This window comes from Canis lupus, chromosome X (genome assembly GCF_003254725.2).
Source record: "Canis lupus dingo isolate Sandy chromosome X, ASM325472v2, whole genome shotgun sequence".
NCBI lineage: Eukaryota > Metazoa > Chordata > Mammalia > Carnivora > Canidae > Canis > Canis lupus.
This window is the reverse complement of record NC_064281.1, coordinates 14,193,013-14,209,481: the sequence shown is the minus strand read 5'-3', so window position 1 is coordinate 14,209,481 and position 16,469 is coordinate 14,193,013. Positions and strand designations below refer to the sequence as shown.

At 38.2% G+C, this 16,469-nt stretch overlaps 1 protein-coding gene and 1 pseudogene across 9 annotated transcripts in view; one reads left to right on the top strand and one right to left on the bottom strand.

Moving 5' to 3' along the window:
• RAI2 (retinoic acid induced 2) overlaps nt 1-16,469 on the top strand; it is a 388,271-nt gene that overhangs the window by 14,103 nt on the left and 357,699 nt on the right. The window lies entirely within an intron of this gene.
• On the bottom strand, nt 1,260-15,024 carry LOC112655238 (peptidyl-prolyl cis-trans isomerase FKBP3-like; annotated as a pseudogene).

The window sequence follows — 16,469 nt, the reverse complement described above, 5'->3', positions numbered from 1 at the left end:
TTTTGGAGGTCATAATTTTGACTGATAGGCCTATAATTAGTAAGTGCTCATTAAGTACTCTGTCCTGAGTATTTCTGTGGGATGGTAGAGAATGTTCTTCACAGCTGCCAGGGTGATAACAGTCCTGCAAATTGGCATGACTCCAGAAGTAACCAAAGAACTTTATAGAGATGAAAAGTAAACAGGAGAGCAACCAGTAGATACAGCAAGGGAGAGAATAGTATCGAGGCCTCTTGATCACCCAAACTAAGGGCTCCTTACCCTTTTTTTCTCCATACTGTTGAAAACTTGATATTGTTTGTTTTTATCCCACCCATTTGAAGTCATGCCTCTCTCTCCTGGCTCTTTGTCATCCTGTCTCCTAGCTACAGGTGTTTCTCAAGTGTTGATCTGAAGTCTTCTTCTCTCTTCCCTGATCCTCCCTCACACAGAGCATTCCATCCCAGTGGTTTCAAATATAAGCTTTATGTTGGTGACTCACAAATCCACACCTCTGGCTTCTACCCAAACTCCACTCCCACATTTTTAATTGTCTGCTGGACATTTACCCCTAGAGTTCCTCCTGAAGCCTTGACACAGTACACCTAAAGCCTTACTTTTTCCTTAAAACCAACTTCCATACTTTATGACCCTGCATTTCCAGTCCTTTATATATTGCTAAAAGAAATGTGTGCCTAGTGCATCAAAAGAATGTTCATAGGGCATGACATATCATGACCAAATGCAGCTTCACCCAGGAATGCAAAGTTGGGTTAAAATTTAAAAATCAAACAGTTTAATTCATCACATTATCAGAATAAGGAGGGAAATCGTGTGATTATTTTGATAGAGAAAGTTCATTTGGCAATATTAAACATCTTTTCATGATAAAAACTCTTAGCAAAGTAGAAGAGAATATTCTTTCCTTTAAATTTTAAATCCAGTATAATTAACATGTAGTGTTATATTCAGTTTCAGGTATACAATATAGTGACTCAACAATTCTTTTTTTTTTTTTTGACACTGGACACATTTTTATTGAGCCTTTTAGTTTACAACATGAGGTAAAAGGAAAGTCAGTTCTCCTTAACCATTATTTTACACAGTTGTAGTAATATATTTCAAACCTTAGGGAATTATACTGGATTACATACCTTAAAAGTTAGGGATTGAGTAAACAATATTTGGCTTCTTGAATTTTCAAGTTGACTCTTCCCTTACAATGGTAAACAGCTTTACTTAGTTACATAAGATTCTTCAAGGCCATGTTTTATTCTTGCTTATGTCTTTATATCTGAAGCATTGCTTTTTGGATCAATATCCACTAATTCCACTTGAAAACTGAATTTTGCATTTGGTGGAATTTGGGCATCAGGCTGTCCTTTCTTTCCATAAACTCATTCTAGTTCAATCTCTGTCGAGCCTTTTCTCTTTACTCATAGTCAAGAATGCTTCATCCCTCCTCTGATAACTTTGCCTTTTCCAACTTTAAAACTTAAGGGCGTGACATTTTTCTTCTTTGAATTCATTTGAATATTAGTATCAAAATCAGTCCCATCCTGTAGTGTTCTGTATACCAGCATTGAACAACATCTCCCTTTTTGGGAAAGTTGATTTTATCTCCTTCTTTAAGAGCACAATTTATATATTTTGGTGGACCCTCATCCAGAGTCTCTTCAGGCTTGGTTTCTTTGGGTTTGTCTTCATTAAACTTCACATTTTTCGCCTGCCCAGACACTGTACTTATACTTTCAGTACCCTCGAAATGTTTACTTTCAGAAAAATAATTATAGGATGTAACCAAATGGTCCTTGTTAGCTGTTTTGACCACATTTTCAATGTTTCTTAATAACTTATGTTCTGCAAGAAACAAGTCTGAACTATGGTTCTGTAAAAGCTTGATTATGTCCTTCTTGGGAACTGCTTGCTTCTACACAGTCTAGATAGATCCACTGTGTGATGGCTCCTGCCATCTTCCCCCACTCATGATTCAACTCAGTGCTCATCATGATAAGTGTACTCTTAATCCCCTTCACCTATTTCACCCATCTCCCCCCACTTCCCTTCTAGTTACGACTAGATTATTCTCTGTATTTCAGAGTGATTTTTATTTCTTTATTTCTTTGTTTCTTAAATTCTACATATTAAATGAAATTAAATGAAATTATGTGTTTGTCTTTCTCTGACTTATTTCACTTAGTATTATACTCTAGATTTATCCATATTGTTGCAAATGGCAAGATTTCATTCTTTTTTATGGCTCGGTAATATTCCATTCCGTACATACATATATATCTATATATATCTTCACACCACTGCCATGTCTTAACACCGGTCATCTATTGATGGACATTTGAGTTGCTTCCATAATTTGGCTATTGTAAGTAATGCTGCAATAAGCAGGGGTGTGTAAATCTTTTCAAATTTGTGTTTTTGTATTTTTTGGACAAATAGTAGTGGAATTACTGGATCCTATGGTAATGCTATTTTTACTTTTTTAAGGAACCTCTGTACTGTCTTCCACAGTGACTGCACCAGTTTGCATTTCTACCAATGGTGGAGGAGGGTTTCTTTTTCTCCACATTCTCACCAGCATTTGTTATTTTTGGTGTTTTTGATACTAACCATTCTAACAGGTATGAGATGATATCTCATTGTGGTTTTGATATGTATTTCCCTGATAATAAGAGATGTTGAGCATCTTTTCATGTGCCCATTGGCCATTTGGATGTCTTCTTTGGAGAAATGTCTCCTCATGTCTTCTGCCCATTTTTTAAAAAAAGATTTTATTTATTTATTCATGAGAGACAAAGAGAGAGAGGCAGAGACATAGGCAGAGGAAGAAGCAGGCTCCTTGCAGGGAGCCCAATGTGGGACTCAATCCCAGAACCCCAGGATCACACCCTGAGCCAAAGGCAGATGCTCAACCACTGAGTGCCCCAGACGTCCTGTTCTGCCCATTCTTAAATTGGATTACTTATTTTTTGGGCGTTGAATTGTGTAAGTTCTTTTTTTTTTTAAAGATTTATTTATTTATTTATTCCTAGAGATGCAGAGGGAGAAGCAGGCTCCATGCAGAGAGCCTGACATGGGACTCGATCCAGGGTCTCCAGGATCACGCCCTGGGCTGCAGGCAGCGCTAAACTGCTGTGCCACCGGGGCTGCCCGAATTGTATAAGTTCTTTATATATTTTCAATGCTAACCCCTTATCATATATGTCATTTGCAAATGTCTTCTCCCATTCCCTAGGTTGCCTTTTAGTTTTGCTGATTGTTTCCTCTGCTGTGCAGAAGCTTTTTATTTTGATGTAGTCCCCATAGTTTATTTTGGCTTTTGTTTTCCTTGCCTCCAGAGACCTATCTAGAAAAATGTTGCTATGGCCAATACCAGAGAAATGACTGCCTGTGCTCTCTTCTAGGATTTTTATGGTTTCAGGTTTCACATTTAGATCTTTAATCCATTTTGAATTTATTTTTGTATAAGAAAGTGGCCCAGTGTCATTCTTTTGCATGTCACTGTCCAGTTTTCCTAACACCATTTGTTGAAGAGACTTTTTCCCATTGTATATTCTTTCCTTCTTTGCCGAAGATTATTTGCCCGTATAATTATGGGCTTATTTCTGGGTTTTATATTCCGTTCTACTGATCTATGTGTCTATATTTGTGCCAGTACCATACTGTTTTGATCACTAGAGCTTTATAATATATCTTGAAGTGTGAGACATTTTGATGCCTCCAGCTTTGTTTTTCTTCTTCAAGGTTGCTTTGGCTATTTGGAGTGTTTTGTGGTCCCATACTAAATTTAGGATTGTTTGTTCTAGCTCTGTGAAAAATACTGTTGGTATTTGAATAGGGATTACATTAAATGTGTATATTACTTTGGGTGCTATAGACATTTTAACAGTATTTGTTCTTCTGATCTATGAACATGGAATGTCTTTCCATTTCTTTGTGTCCTCTTCAATTTCTTTCATCAGTGTTTTATAGTTTTCAGGGTATAGGTCTTTTACTTCCTTGGTTAGGTTTATTCCTAAATATTTAATTATTTTTTGTGCAAATCTAAATGGGATTGTTTTCTTAATTTCTGTTTCTGCTACTTCATTATCAGTGAATAGAAATACAGTGAATTTCTGTATATTGATTGTGTATTCTGCAAACTTACTGAATTCATTTATCAGTTCTAGTAGTTTTTTTGTGGAGTTTTTCAGTTTTTTTTTTTGTAGGGGGGAGAGGCAGAGGGAGAGAGAGGGAAGAATCCCAAGCAGGCTCCAGCCCATTGTGGAGCCTGATGTGTGGCCTGATCTCACAACCCTGAGATCATGACCTGAGCTGAAATCAAGAGTCGGATGCTCAATCAACTGAGCCAACCAGGCACTCCAGATTTTCTATACATGATATCATGTCTTCTGTAAATAATGGAAGTTTTACTTCTTCCTTACCAATTTGGATGCCTTTTACTTCTTTTTGTTCTCTGATTGCTGAGGCTAAGACTTCCAGTACTGTGTTGTGTAGAAGTGGTGAGAATGGACATCCTTGTCTTGTTCCTGACCTTAGGGGAAAAACAGTTTTTCACCTTTGAGGATGATGTTAACTGTGGGTTCTTCATATGTGGCCTTTATTATGTTAAGATAACCTATTTTGTTGAGAATTTTTTGTCATGGAATGGATGTTGTATTTTGTCAAATGCTTTTTCTGCATCTATTGAAATGATCATATGGTTCTTATCCTTTCTCTTATTGATATGATGTATCATGTTGATTGATTTGCAACCCGTGCATCCCAAGAATAAGTCCTACTTGATCATGGTGAATGATTCTTTAATATATTGTTGGATTTGGTTTGGTAATGTTTTGTTCAGAATTTTGGCATCTATGTCCATCAGAGATATTGGCCTATAGTTCTCTTTTTTGGTGGTGTATTTATCTGGTTTTGGTATCAGGATAATGCTGGCCTCATAGAATGAATTTGAGTTTTCCTTCCTCTTCTATTTTTTGGAATAGTTTGAGAGGAATAGGTATTAACTTTTTCTTGAATGTTTGATAGAATTCATATGAAGCCATCTAGTCCTGGACTAGTCCTTGTGTGTTGGGAATTTTTTTTAATTTAAATTCAATTTGCCATCATATAGTATAAAACCCAGTCTCATCCCATCAAGTGCCCACCTTAGTGCCTGTCACCCAGTCACCCCATCCCCCACCCACCTCCCCTTTTGCAACCCTTTGTTTCCCAGAGTTAGGAATCTCTTGTGGTTTGTCTTCCTTTCTAATTTTCCCCACTCAGTTCCCCTCCTTTCCCTTATAATCCCTTTCACTATTTCTTATATTCCACGTATGAGTGAAACCATGTGATAATTGTCCTTCTCCGATTGACTTATTTCACTCAGCATAGTATGTTGGGGGTTTTTTGATTACTGATTCATTTCATTGCTGGTAATCAGTCTGTTCAATATTCTATTTCTTTTTGATTCAGTTTTAGTAGATTGTAGGCTTCTAGGAATTTATCCATTTTTTCTGGGTTGTCCAATTTGTTGGCATATAATTTTCCATAATCTATCATAATTATATTTCTGTGGTGTCGGTTGTTATTTCTTTTTTCTTCATTTCTGATTTTGTTTTTTGAGTCCTCTCTCTCTTTTGATGAGTCTGACTAGAGGTTTATGACTTTTGTTTATCTTTTCAAAGAAACAGCTCCTAGTTTCATTGATCTGCTCTATTTTTTAGTTTCTGTTACATTTATTTCTACTCTAATCATTATTATTTCTTTCTACTAGTTTTGGGTTTTCTTCTTTTTCTAGCTCCTTTAGGTATAAAGTTATGGTGTTTGGGAATTTTCTTGCTTTGTGAGATATGCTTGTATTGCTATGAACTTCCCTCTTAGAACAGCATTTTATGCATCCCAAAGGTTTTGGACTGTTGTACTGTTATTTGTCTCCATGTATTTTTTAATTTCCTCTTTGACTTCTTGATTGACCCAATCACTGTTTAATTGCATGTTATTTAGCCTCCATCTATGTGTATTCTTTCCAGATTTTTTCTTGTGGTTGATTTCTACTTTCATAGTATTATGGTTGGAAAAGATGCATGATTTGACTTCAATCTTTTTGAATTTGTTGAGACTGATTTTGTGGCTTAACATGTAGTCAGTTCTGGAGAATATTCCATATGCACTTGAAATGAAATGTATTCTGATGTTTAAGAGTAGAATGTTCTGAATATTATCTATTAGATCCTTCTGGTCCAATGTGTCTTTCAAAGGCACCGTTTCCATGTTAATTTTCTGTTTGGATGATCTATCTGTTGATGTGAGCGAGGTGTTAAAATCTCCTACCATTTTTTACTACTATTGATTACTGCCTTTATGTTTGTTATTAGTTGCATTATGTATTTGGATGCTCCATGTTGGGTGCATAAATATTTATAATTGTTATATCTCCTTGTTGAATTGTTCCCTTTATGATTATATAGTATCCCTGTCTTTTGTTACAGTCTTTATTTCAAAGTCTATTTTGTCTGATATTACCACTCTGGCTTTCTTTCACTTCTATTTGCATAATAAATGCTTTTTACATCCCTTTGCTTTTAATCTGCATGTGTCTTTAAGTGTGAAATGAATACTTGGATGCAGCATATAGATGGGTCTTGCTTTTTTATCCATTCTGTCACCCTTTGTCTTTTGATTGATGCATTTAGCCCATTTACACTCAAAGTAACTATTGGTAAGTATGTACTTATTGCCACTTACTTGTTTTATGGTTGTTTTTGTAGCTGTTCTCTGTTCCTTTCTTTTCTTGCTCTCTTATAACTTGCTGCTTTTTTTAGTGATAGGCTTGCATTCCTTTTTCTTTATTTTATACTTATCTATTATGAATTCCTGATTTATATATAGTGACCAATAGGTTTATGTATAACATTTTCTGCACATAGCATTTTATATTAAGTTGATGGTTGCTTAAGTTCCCATTCCAAAAGCACTACATTTTTACTCCTCCCCTACTTTTTAGGTATATTGTGTGATACTTTACATCTTGGTATTTTGTGAATATCTTGACTGATTTTTATGCATATACTTAATTTTACTGCTTTTGAGTCTCTTATTTTCTTACTTCTGCTTATGGTCTTTCCTTTCTACTCAAAGATTCCCCTTTAATATTTCTCATAGGGCTCGTTTAGTGGTTAGAACTCCTTTAACTTTTGTTTCCCTAGTAAATTCTTTATCTCTCCTTCTATTATGAATGATGCCTTTGCTGGATACAGTATTCTTGGCTGCAGATTTTTTTCAACACTTTGAATATATCATGCCACTTTCTTCTGGCCTGCAAAGTGTCTGCTGAAAAATCAGCCAATAGCTTATGGAGTATCTCTTGTACATAATGGTTTTCTTTTTTTCTTGCTGCCTTTAAATTCTCTGTCACTACTTTTTGCCATTTTAATTACTGTGTGTCTCGGTGTGGACCTCCTTAGGTTGATTTTGTTGGGAACTCTGTGCCTCCTGGATCTGGATTTCTATTTCCTTCTCCAGATTTGGGAAGTTTTCAGCTATTATTTCTTCAAATACATTTTTCTGTCCCCCCTCCCTTCTCTCTTCCTCTGGGATTCCCTATGTCAGTGTTACTACACTTTATGGTGTCACTGAGTTCCTGTAGTCCATTTTCATTTTTTGTTCTTCTTTTTTCTCTCTCCTGTTCAACTTGATTGCTTTCTATTACTCTGTTCTCCAGGTCACTGATCTGATCCATCCTTCTATTTCCTCTAGTCTGTTATTTATTCTCTTTAGTGTATTTTTAATTTCAGTTATTGAGTTCTTTATCTCTTGTTGGTTCTTTTTTATGTTTTATATGTCTTTGTTGAGGGTCTCACTGAGTTCCTCCATTCTTTTCTCAAGTCCAGTGACAATTATGACAGTTACTTTAAATTCTCTATCAGGCTTACTCATCTCTGTTTCACTTAGCTCTCTTGCTATGATCTTGTCCTATTCTTTCATTCAGGACATATTTCCCTGTCTCCCCATTTTGTTTAACTCTCTATGTCTGTTTCTCTGTGTTATAAAAGTCAGCTACATCTCCTGCTCTTGAAAGTAGTGGCCTTATGAGGAAGAAGTACTGTAGTGCCCTGCAGTGCAATGTACCCTGTTCACCAGGTGCTTCAGAGATATCTATGTGTGTTACATGTGCCCTACTGTTATGGATGAGCCGCATTTGCCTTCAGTCTAGTCATCTGCAATGGCTTTCTTTGCCTGTTATGGGCAGGGTTTGGTCATGGTGTTGTTAGTGGACCAGTCCAGGGCCACCTTCGGCTTGAGTTGAGTCAGACCAGGTGTTTGCTAGAGCTGCAGTAGCAGTGAACTGTAGGGTGCTTTCCCTGCGTCGTTCTCTGAAAAGCTTTCATTGGTGGATGGTGCCTATTGTCAGACCAGATGTCTGTCCCTAGCCCACTGCTAGGGCCTCAGTTGAACTGTTGTGTGGGCTTTCTTCTCCTCTTTCCCTAGGGCAGGAGTCACTTTGGGATGGTGCTAACCACTGTCAGGGCTATTTGCACACTGCTGCTTGTGGTACCACTTTGGATGGATTCCTGTTGAGGTAATGTTGGAGGAGGAGGGTCTGCAGGAGAACACAGGGGTGGGATGTGTGGTGTTAGCAAGGTCTGGACTAGTTTGTTCTTGGAGAGGGCTTGTAACAGCTTTGGAAAACTCCTGCCATGGCTGGGTTGGAGAGAGTGGGTCTGTAGAAGAGTGCAGGGGTAGGTGCACTATTAAAAAGCTAGGTGGAGAGTGTTCACACTCTGCTGGATCCCAGAGATGTCTGTGTATCTAGGCTGGGGGATGGGGAAGGGAAATGGTGCCTAGAAGCTCTTTTGTTCCTGGAGAAGTTTCTGAAAGATCCCTGCCCCTCCAGCACACTCTAAGATTAGTAAATAAATCTCCATCCTGTATCTCTCAGGCATTTTTGAAACTGCTGCTTCTATACTGTGTCTCTGTGGGGCTGTTTGTTGTGTTGTCTCTTTAAGGGTAGATACTCAGTTTCCTGTCACCCTTTGGCTCTCCAAGGTCTAAGCCCACTGCTTTTTAAAGTTCCGTTTGTTAAGTCCCACTGATTATAAGAACTCATGCAGGTAAGCCTCTAGTTTTCGAAGCCAAATGTTATGGGGATTTGTCTTCCCAGTGCTTGTCCCCCATGCCTGGGGTGCCTGGGGTGGGGTCTGTTCCTCTTTCGTCTGTACCTGCAGCACCCCTCCTTCCCCTGGACAGTCCTACAGGACAGCTTGTTTCCTGGCCATGTTCCTGCCCTTCCTACCCTCTTCGATATAGCCTCCATTCTACATTTAGCCTGGATAGTCTGTTCTGCCAGTCTTTAGGTTGTTTTCTGTGTTATTTTCACTGATATGGGTGTTATCTAGGGTATTTGTGGGACGAGGTGAGCCTAGGATCCTTCCTACCCTCTTCGATATAGCCTCCATTCTACATTTAGCCTGGATAGTCTGTTCTGCCAGTCTTTAGGTTGTTTTCTGTGTTATTTTCACTGATATGGGTGTTATCTAGGTATTTGTGGGACGAGGTGAGCCTAGGATCCTCCTACTCTGCCGTCTTCCCTGGAAGTCCTCAGAAGAGAATATTCTTAATCTCTAAAAAGCCTACTGCAGGGACGCCTGGATGGCTCAGCAGTTGAGCATCTGCCTTTGGCTCAGGGCATGATCCTGGGATCTGGGATTGAGTCCCACATCTGGCTCCTTGTGGGAAGCCTGCTTCTCTCTCTGCCTGTGTCTCTGCCTCTGCCTCTCTCTCTCTCTCTCTGTCTGTCTCTCATGAATAAATAAATAAAATCTTTTTAAAAAGCCTACTGCAAATATACTAAATGATAAAATGTTGAAAAATTTTCCCTGGAGGTCAGGAACAAGACAAGGATGCCCCTCATAATCACTGCTACTCTTTCAGTGTTCTGGCCAGTGCACAAAACAAGAAAAAGGCATAAGAATTAGAAAGAAACAAAAAACTGCCATTATTTGCATATGATATAATTATATTCATAGAAAATCTGAATGGTTTGGCAGATAAACTATTGGAAGTAATAAGAGAATTTAGCCCAGTGTCCGGATTTAAAAGCTCAATATCCAAAAATCCAATGTATTTATCCATACCAGCAACAAACAGAAAATGAAATTAATATAAAATACTGAGGAATGAATCTAATAAAAGATGTGCAAGACATCTACAGAAAAAATGATAAAACCATATTCTGAAACATTAAAGAAATACACAAAAGGGAAGATATGCCATAGTAAATATGAGCAAAAAAGATGCCAATTCTTCCCAAATTTAATTCTAAATTCAGTGCAATTCCAATAAATGTGTTTTGGTGGAACTTGACAAACTGATTTTAAAATTCATATAGAAATACAAAAAGCTAAGGGTAGCCATTACCCTTTTGGAGTAGAAAAATAAAGAGGAAGACTTTATCCACTGGATAAGAAGAGTATTATAAAGCTTTAGTAATCAAGACAGTATATATATATATTTTTTCAGGGATATTAAAATAGACTAGTGGAATAGAATGAAGAACCCAGAAACATATCCATGCGTAAGTTCAGTATTTGACATATGTTGTACTGAGAACAGAGGAAAAATGTCAGTCCTTAGTATAAATAGTACTGAGATGAGTGGCTATACTTAAATTAAACCTCTGTCTCACACTATACTCCCAAATATATTCCAGGTGTATTAAAAGCCTAAACGTGAAAGGAAAAAGAAAAAGCTTCTAGAAAATAATATAGGAAAAGATTTTCATGAACTAGTGAGTAGTGAGTAGGGAAGAATTGCATAAACAAGGTGCAAAAGATACCCTACTATAAGAAAAAGGGACCTCTGTTCATCAAAAAACAATACAAAGAGTGAAAAGATAAACCACAGAGTGAGGGGAGATGTTTTCAATTCACACAACAGAAAACTAGTATTTTGATTCTGGTGCGTGCTGTTCATTGGAGGAATGCTCTCAGGAGTGAAGAAAGTGGGACAGGGCAGGAGAAGGCGCCAAGCATATTCTTAGCTGTAGCCTGATCCCATAGGGAGTTCTTTTTTTTTTTTTTTTTGTAAATTTTTAAATTGGAGTTTGATTTGCCAACATATAGTATAACACCCAGTGCTCATCCCATCAAGTGCCCCCCTCAGTACCCACCATCCAGTCACCCCATCCCCCTGCCCTCTTCCCCTTCCACTACTCCCTGTTCATTTCCCAGAATTCATAGGGAATTCTATAGTATGAATTGTACCATAGAGTTGTTTCCCCTTGAGGCAAGGGGTCCAGAATTCCATACCCTCATGTAGCATTTAGTTCTTAGCTGTGGGCTGTGCCCCAAAGGTGGGGATGAGCATAGCTTCCTGGGTAAAAGGGGCCCCTGCTAAGCTGGATGACATTCTTTAAAGAAAGGGACATTTGTAAGCTATTAGCAACCAACACACAACATCTGGAAGGATTGTTGAATTGATTGGTAAAGGGGATCATTGTGGAACACCAATAGTGTCCTCTTCAGTGAGGACTTGGTTAACACATCTGAGTCAACCTTAGTTCTCATGTAGTATGGATCCTGTGTTGGAGCCTGGAAACCTGCCATGAGGCTGGCCACCACAGGAAACTGTGACCCTGGAGCAGAGAATAAAGGGTGAACTCTATTTCCATGGAAGAGAAGGAAGTTGTGACAAGGAATTGGGGATTTCTAGAGATGAGATTGAAGTAGCTACAGGGAGAGAGCCAGTACTCTCCTAGAATAGTGACTGAGCCAAAAAAAAAAAAAAAACCCAAGAGAGAAACAGATAAGTTCATCAGCTGTGGACCCTGACCTCAAGACTAGTTGGGGCATAGCACTAGAGAATACAAGGATACATTTTCTCTAAGACCAGTTCTATTCCCATCACCTAGCTTTGAGAAGTGCCCAGAGGTCAGAAATATGTGCCATAAGAATTTGTGAAGAGTAATATATCAGGTTTTTAGGAAATAGAGAAACTATATTTATACTGTGCATATGAATTGTATGAGTAAATTTTCAGTTCCCACTTTGAAACACTTTAAGACTACTAGATTGTTATATTTGAACATATAAATGAAGTAAACAGAATCTGACCTTTGACAACAAGATTATAATCCCTTTGAGAGCAAAGTCATTTCAACCCACATGTCTAGTCAAGAGCCATTGGTAAAAGTCAAGACACTGTGGAAAAAGAAGCTTCAACTATAAATTATATTGGTATATTTGTTACTAATTTAGAGAAAAAATCACTTTAGACCCACACCTCATCCCATAATGGTGGTCAAATAAAATATATATCAAAAAATTAATTCATAAAAACACTGAATTTTATGAGGTCTGTGGGGTTCTCTATAAAGTTTATAAGCTTTGAAGTGATGTTACAAGTGACGAAAACTTGTAAACTTAAAACATAAAAACTTAAAACTTTATATATAAAAATTTTTAAAAACAGAGAAAATACTTCCTAACAAATATGGGAAACAGAGGCTTAATATCTTAGGCAAATTAAAAAGAAAACATTAATATCACAATACAAAGAAGAAAAAGATAAGGCAATTCCAAATAAGGAATTGTGCTAAGTAAACAGATAAATGGGAAAGTGTTGAACATTTCACTTCAATCTTAAATACTTATTGAGCATCTACAATAGGCCAGACACAGGCCCTCTATCAAAGGAGTTCTAGGTACAGACACCAAAGAATACAAATCAAATTACTAATCAGATACTAGTGAAACTGGTATGTGTGTGTGTGTGTGTGTGTGTGTGTGTGTGTGTATATATATATTTTTTAGATTTATTGATTTTAGAGCATAAGAGAGAGAGCATGAGCAGGAGGAGCAGAGGGACAGGGGGAATCTCAAGCAGGCTCCATGCCAAGTGTGGAACCCAACATAGGGCTTGATCTCATGACCCTGAGATCACGACCTCAGCCAAAACGAAGAGTCAGATGCTTAACCGACTGTGCCACTCAGGCACCCCAAAACTGATACTTTTATATGCTGCTGCTGAAAGTAAAATTACACAATCCAATTTGAATTTGGCCATACCTGTCAATTGATAGCATTGTTTAAATCCTTTAACTTAGGAATTCTACTTCAGGGAATATATCACCAAAGAGAAAAAAAAAATCCCAAGAGAGGAAATAAAACTTTTATGCCTGAAGATGTTCACCACATTGTATTTTATAGAGAGAAAATATATATGAAAGCACCTTAAATATTAAATATTTTAATCCAAGTTTTCTTAAATTAATTTTTCTATAGATTTTTTTCATAGACTATGTATTAAGAAGCTTGAGAACATGCCTTCAAGAAGAAAGGGGCCCATAATTTTGATAATCATCCTTTGAGATTCTAGGGCTCTGATGTAGTTCATATAGTAATATGGTTTTGGTTGGGTGAAATGTTTGGAGCCCAGGCAAACCTAAGCACCAGACTAACCCAGAAGAGAGTTTCTAAAACATAGAGAGGCCGAAGTCTCCTGAGAATGCACTTTTCTAGTTTTCCATGGGTGTGAGCGTATCATGTGGTTTTCAGGAAGGCTAGATGAAGCAGTTCCAACTTATCTACTGGACACAGCAGGCCTTGAACTCAGAAAGAATGAGAACAAATCTCTCATTCTATACACATGGAGACTTTCACAGAAAGGACAAGACCCCTGTTATCAGCTAGAGAGTTCTGAAGAATGGGCAAAGTACGTGATTGGGTCTCAGAATCAAAATTCTCAGAGCCCTGTAGCTCCCGGGGAGCTCTCCAAGGTCCTGAAAAACTGCTTGCGCCTCTATCCAAGCTGATGGAATCTTCATCTCACTAATGTCTCTTACCTAAAGGATTCACTACCTCAGCTTGCCTTGACACTTGCCCTCTGGTCTGTAACCCCTTGACACAATCTGTCTGTGACCCTTGCCTAGGGGGACTTCAGTCACTGCATTTTATCTGCATGTACTGGCAGCTTCATTTATCAGTGTCCTTCTAAAGGAAGTCTATTTGAGGTTATCTCAGTAGGAGAGAATATATGTTTTATTAACTTTTGGTTGTACTATCAGGAAAGAAAGGGACTCAAGAGAGATAATTTTCAAATATGGGTCCTCTTAGGTTAGTAAAGCCTGGTATCTGTCACTACATTTGGTTGTTGCTGAGATCTGTGAGAAAGTAACTACTAGAAGAACACATGGAAGAAACAGAAAACACCGTCAGAGAGTTGAGAGATACAAAGAGCCTACACGTGACTTATTTGTCATACTTTTCTTAAGATTTTATTTATTCATTTGAGAGAAGAGAGAGAGGGAGAGCACAAGCGGAGGGGAGAGGCGGACTCCCCACTGAGCAGGGAGCCCAATGTGGGGCTCAATCCCAGAACCCTGAGAGATCATGACCTAAGCTGAAGGTAGATGCTAACCATCTGAGCCACCCAGGTGCCCCTTGTCATACTTCTAAATCCTGCAATTACTGGATTAGCAACAGGGTACAGCAAGCTGCCTTACATATGATTGGAGTTGGTAAACAAGTGAATATTAAACAAGGCACTAGAAGAACACAGTTCTAGTCTTGACTGTTTTTTTAAACAAATTAATTATATAACATTGGGCAAAACATTTAGCTTCTCTGTATGAATGTAAGGTAACTGCTGCAACAAACAACCCCCAAATTGCAGTCACTTAAAACAATGTAAGCTGCTTTCTCACTCATACAACAATCTAATATATTTTCCTGGTTGACTGGCTTTCTTGGACAACTTTTCTCTCAAGTGGTGTCGCAGACTTCTTCCATATTATAGCCTTGCTATTCTGTAAGTTTTGGAGTTATCTTCATTCAGCTGGTCATCGAGGAAAAAAATGGGGTGTGTGCTCTCTCTGTGCCAATCTATAATTCTTACTGGGACCACTGCCCAATTCTTTAGGGGACAGTCAAGACCATTCAGTGTTCTAGCCCTTTGGTTCTTCTTCAGTGGGCTCCTGCTGTGGCCTGTTTTGGGCAATCTGTTCTCTTGCACCCAGTTCTCTCCCAGCTTTTCATAGGAGCTGTTCGCCATCACCTTGGAATGACATTCTCTCTCTACTTACTCCCTGACATTTTGTTCTCCAGCTTCTGTTGCCTGGTCTTGCTAATACTCAATAAATATTTACTAAACTGGTGTTAAAAAAAAGAATGGGGAGGAGCTTATATTTTAGAGGGTTTTATGGGTTAGGCCTTAAAGTGGTACAAATCACTTCTACCTACCTTCCATTGGACAGGACCCACCAAAAGTTCACACCTAATTGTAAAGGATCTTGGAAAATGGAGTCTTAATGTATGCTAAAAAGGAAAAGGGACACAGTTTGGTAAATAACTGGCCTTACTCTCTAGGTTTTGGTTTCTTCAATGGTAAAATGATGCAAATAACATTTGCTCTTTTTTCTCCATAGACTTATTGTAAAGGTCAGAGGAGATTACCTGTGTGAAAATGTGTTAAAAACTGTAAATCATGGGCAGCCTGGGTGGCTCAGCGGTTTAGTGCTGCCTTCAGCCCAGGTGTGATCCTGGAGACCCAGGATCGAGTCCCGCGTCGGGCTCCCTGCATGGAGCCTGCTTCTCCCTCTGCCTGTGTTTCTGCCTCTCTCTCTCTCTGTCTCTCAAGAATAAATTTAAAAAAACCTGTAAATCAATGTATAATGGATATACAGGAAGGGAATCATTATTGCTTGGCTTGCGTACCTTTGAATGTTAATTTTAAGAGTGAAAAAAAAAGATGTTCTGTCTTTGGTAGGACTCCTTATAGTTGGTCACAGTATATACCAATATAAGTATATTTAATGGAGTATTATATTTTCTGATATGGGGCAAAAATAGAGATTGTAAATGAACCTTTGACATTCCATAATTTGAATGCCTTGGTCGAAGTATATACTAGGATGGAATTAAGGGAAAGTACCATTTTGTGTTCAAGCCTAATTTTTTGCCAGGCTCCTGAAAATGCTTCTAACCTCCCAGACAATAAAACCTACCATAGGTTTGATAACAGGTGGTACATTCTTTCCTCTTTGACAGCCTTCCCTGGACTGGGTATTGTAAATGAGATATCTATTATGATTATTGTGCATGACATCTAATTATGGACATACCCAAACTCACACACGCACATAGCTCCCTTGTCATTTTTCTAGGGCCCTTCATCCTCAGCAGTGAGAAACTCCTCTTACCACTAATTCCCCAAGTAAACAAAGCTCCCAAAATTGCCTCCTTCAGCTTCTCCTTCTCGGGTTTGCTATGAATCGGAGAATCTGTTAGAATTGCTTTATGCCTATACACCCAGCAACATGCCAATGATTTCTAAATGCTGGTCACTCTTTGGTTACATGATGTTTTGACCTAAAGCTAATATCAGCCATCCGGGAAGGGCTATTATTTAAACAAACCTCACTCAGCCAATTGTGACCAAGGCACTGGATCATACTGAACTGCAAGTTTTCTTGTAAGGATGAAAGAAAATAATAAGAA